This window comes from Tupaia chinensis, unplaced genomic scaffold, assembly GCF_000334495.1.
Source record: "Tupaia chinensis unplaced genomic scaffold, TupChi_1.0 Scaffold147123_1, whole genome shotgun sequence".
In the NCBI taxonomy this organism is placed as follows: Eukaryota; Metazoa; Chordata; class Mammalia; order Scandentia; family Tupaiidae; genus Tupaia; species Tupaia belangeri.
The window spans coordinates 180,090-184,680 of record NW_006206975.1 but is presented as its reverse complement, the minus strand read 5'-3'; the positions used below and the strand labels follow the sequence as shown (position 1 = coordinate 184,680).

Sequence of the window (4,591 nt, the reverse complement as noted above, 5' to 3'; positions counted from 1 at the left end):
AAAAAAAAAAAAAGAGGAAATATGGTTTATATTACTTCCTTGTGCGGATTAGGATCTATAGACATGACAGTACTCATCTGGCTACCAGTGCTGATCTGTCTTGTTTCCTTTCTTTTTCTCTTCTTTTCTTTTCAAGGTTTCTTTTTCCTCTTTCTTTTTCTTTTTTCTTTTTTTTTTTTTTTTTTTTTTTTTTACTGCCAAGCAAAGTATTGGTTTTTCTAATCTTTAGAAATCGTATGAAGAATGTTATCATTCAGAAATAGAATAATTGGTTTGTATGGGTATGCATATATATAAGATATATATTGAATGACAAAACAAAACAAAGCCTTAAATAAGACTGCTATGAAAATTTGTGGAAAAGCTTTTATTTGGACATATATTTTCAATTCTTTCTTTTAAAAAAAGAATTATGGAAGGCCACATATTAGATCTTGCACATGAACAACTGTTTGTCCATTTTGTTCCCTTACCCTAACATGGCTGTCTGTTTCCGTAAATCTGCTTGCTCTTCCCATGTGAAAATAGCTTGTGCTAGCCATACAGAAACCATATCTGGGACGACATCCTGTACCTGCTACTGACTTTTCTAACTAGCCTGAAATCCTTTTGTTTAGCAATGTAACTGCTTGCATGGAAACCTACTCCCCTCAGGAATAATTAACCTGCTTGATTCCGCTTCTGTAACTGCTTGCATAGAAACCCCTGGTAACTGACCCCCTAGAAAAAGACTACTCAAACTTCAGTTGGGGCCGCAGTTCTGATTCTCAAGCCCCTCCTTACCCGCCGCCCCAAGCTTCAGACTGTAGTCACTGGCTAGCTAATAAAGACTCCCTTTAAACTTAATCTGGCTTTGGTGGTCGTTTATTTGGTGGCACTCTACAACAGAATTATTTTATTTAACTTTATTTATTTATTTATTTTTAATTTGACCAGGAAGAGACAGAATGAGAGAGTGAGGGAAAGTGAGAAAGCAAGCCTCTAGGTTCGAGACTTGAATTGTGGTCAGCCACGTGGGAGTCCAGTGCCCTTAACCACCAACCACCTGCTGGCCTTATTTTTAATTATTCTGGAGTTGCTGGATCAACCGTTTACTCTATGTTTCACATTTTTGGAAACCATCAAATTATTTCCATATCAGTTGCACCATTTTAGAATACCACAAGGAACACATGAGGGTTATACTTACTTTGCCTCCTCAATTACACTCATTGTATCTTACCCATCTTGGTGGGTAATGAAGTAGTTTTGATTTGCTTTTCCCTAATGACTTACAATGGTGATCATCCTTTATGTTCTTTTGACCATTTTTATTTCCTATTTGGATAAAAAGCTTTTTAAAATATGCCCTTTTAAAGAGCTGGTCTTTTTATTGTTGAGTTGTAAGGTTCTTTGTATGTTTTAGCAGATATGATTTACTAATACTAATACAATTCCATTGGTTGCCTTTTTACTTTATTGATGACATCATTTGAAACACAAACATTAAAATTTTTTTTTTCTTTTTTTTGGAGAGATTTTCACTGTAGGGCGCGTGCGCTCGCCAGACAGACAGAGAGAGACATAGAGACAGAAAGTGAGAAATCACCCCCCAGGGGGGATGGTCACGCCGCAATCCCTTCTCCTCCATTCTCCTCTCGGGATCTGGGCACGCACGCACACGCACCTGGCGTGAGTCTTAAGCCACCGGGTCCGGGACTTGAACCGCGGCCCACCACGTGGGAATCCAGCGACATAGCCATTACGCTAACTGCTGGTTCCCAAATATTTAAAATTTTGATGTCACCCAATTAATCTTTTCTCTTTTCTTTTTGTGCTTTTGTGTTATATCTAAGAAATGATTGCTTAACCCATATTTTCTAAGAGCATTTACATTTAGGTCTATGATCCTGAGCTAATTTTTATATGTAGTATGAAGGAGTGGGTCAAGCTTAGTTTTTTTGTTTTAGTATGTGGATATTCTGCTATCCCAGCACAATTTGTTGAAAAGATTCTTTTCTCATTCAATTGTATTGACACCCTTTTGAAAAATTAGTTGAGTATAAGCACATAGATTTATTCATAAATTCTCAATTAGATCCATTGATACAATTGTCTATCTTTATGCCAGTAACAATGATCTTGATTACTGTAGCCTAGTAGTAAGGTAAGCAACTGGAAATTGTGAGTCCCAAACTTTGTTCTTCTTTTTCAAGATTCTTTGGCTTTTCTAGGTTCCTTGTATCTCCATATGAATTTTAAGGCGACCTTATAAATTACTACAAAGAAACGAGGTTTATTTTTATAGATTACATTTGGTCTGTAGATCATTTCGGGTAATATTATTATTTTAACAATATTAAGTCTCCCAATCCATCATCATGGGATCTTTTTATTTATTTAGACTGTAAATTTACTTGAATGATATTTTTGTAGTTTTCAGTGTATAAGTCTTATAATCCTTTCATTCAATATTTTATTCTTTTTCTTTTTTTTTCGAGAGTTTTTTTTTTGCTATAGGGTGCGTGCGCTTGCCAGACAGACAGAGACAGAGAGACAGAAAGCGAGAAATCACCCCCCCAGAGGGGATGGTCACGCCGCAATCCCTTCTCCTCCATTCTCCTCTCAGGATCTTGGGCACGCACGCACACGCGCCCGGCGTGAGTTTTAAGCCACCGGGTCCGGGACACGAACCGCGGTTGACTACGTGGGAGTCCAGTGATATAGCCATTACGCTAACTGCTGGTTCCCTATTCTTTTTGATGCTATATACAAGATTATGTCATCTTAGCGTAATGGCTATGTCGCTGGACTCCCACGTAGTCGACCACGGTTCGCGTCCTGGACTGGTAGCTTAAAACTCACATCGGGCGCATGTGCGTGCATGCCCAAGATCCCGAGAGGAGAATGGAGGAGAAGGGATTGCGGCATGGCCATCCCCCCTGGAGGGTGATTTCTTGCTTTCTGTCTCTGTCTCTCTCTGTCTGTCTGGTGAGCGCACACGCCCTAAAGTGAAAACCTCTCAAAAAAAAAAAAAAAGATTATGTCATCTCTAAATAGAGATTGTTTCATTTCTTCCTTTATGATTTGGATGCTTTTTTTTTTCCCCCCCTCAGGTAAATTCACCTCCAGTACAACCCTGAATAGAAGTGACTAGAGTAGACTCTATCTTGTTTTCATTGTAGGGGGAAAGGATTCAGTGTTATGCTACTTTTTAGTAAGAATTATTTATTTAATTTAGGAAAGCTCAAACTCTTGGAGCCCAGGACTGTGCAGGTTTCCTAGCTGCACAATTCGGCGATTGTCATGAAACCAGGTTTCATCGCTGTGGAGACTGGGCAGAGGGGGCTTTGGTGACGGTAGGGGTTGTGGTGGAGGCTGAAGAGGCTGAGGAGGCTTTGGTGGAGGGGGCGCAAGGAGGCCTAGGAGGCTTCAGGGGCCGAGGAAGAGGAGGAGTAGAGGAGGAGGACGAGAGATGGAGGCTTCCAGTCTGGTGGTAACTGAGGTTTTGGTCAGGATGGAAAAAGAAGAAACCAGTCAGGGAAGAATGTGATGGTAGACCCTCATAGGCATGAGGGTGTCTTCATCTATTGAGGAAAGGAAGAGGCATTAGTCACCAAGAACCTGGTTCCTGGACAGTCAGTTTATGGAGAGAAGAGAATCTTGATTTTGGAAGGAGATGATAAAATTGAATACCGAGCCTGGAACCCCTTCTGTTCCAAGCTAGTGGCAGCTATCTTGGGTGGTGTGGACCAGATCCATATCAAGCTAGGAACCAAGGTGCTCTACCTTGGGTTTACCTCAGGCACCACCATCTCTCACATCTCTAGCATCATAGGCCCTGATGGTCTGGTCTGTTCAGTCGAGTTCTCCCACCACTCTGTGACTTCATTAACTTGGCCAAGAAGAAGACCAACATCATTCCTGTGATCCAGGATGTTTGGCACCCACACAAATACTGCATGCTCATCGCAGTGGTGGATATTATCTTTGCTGACATGGCCCAGCCACACCAGATCAGAACTGTGGCTCTGAATGCCCACACTTTGTTGCATAATGGAGGACACTTTGTAATTTCCATTAAGGCCTATTGCTTTGACTCCACAGCTTCAGCCAAGGCAATGTTTGCCTCTGAAGTAAAAAAAATGAAGCAGGAGAACATGAAGTCTCAGGAGCAGCTGATCCTAGAGCCTTAGAAGAGAGACTATGCTGTGGTCTTGGGTGTGTATAGGCCACCCCCTGGTGAAGAACTGAAAGTCAGTGCTGTCTGGATTCTAGAGATGTATGTTACTGTTACACATGTGTTTTTTTAAAGGACTCATCTGTCAAAAAAAGGGAAGAATTATTTATTTAATTTTATTTATTATTATTTTAATTTGACAACAGAGTGGGGAAAGTGAGAAAGCAAGCCACCAGGTCTGAGACTTGAACTGTGGTCAACCATGTGTGAGTCCAGTGCCTTTAACCACCACACCACTTGAGGGCCCCAGAAGCAGTCTTACACTAGTAAATATGATATTAGTTAGAGGTTTTTGAAAGATGCTTTTATTAGGTGAGGACATTTTCTTCTATTTCTAGTTTGTTGAGTGTCTTTGTCATGAAAGGATATTGG

General features: G+C 40.7%; 1 pseudogene; it reads left to right on the top strand.

Moving 5' to 3' along the window:
* LOC102487027 (rRNA 2'-O-methyltransferase fibrillarin-like) overlaps positions 1 to 4,292 on the top strand; it is a 30,774-nt pseudogene extending 26,482 nt beyond the window's left edge.
* The last annotated feature ends 299 nt before the right edge of the window (positions 4,293 to 4,591 follow it).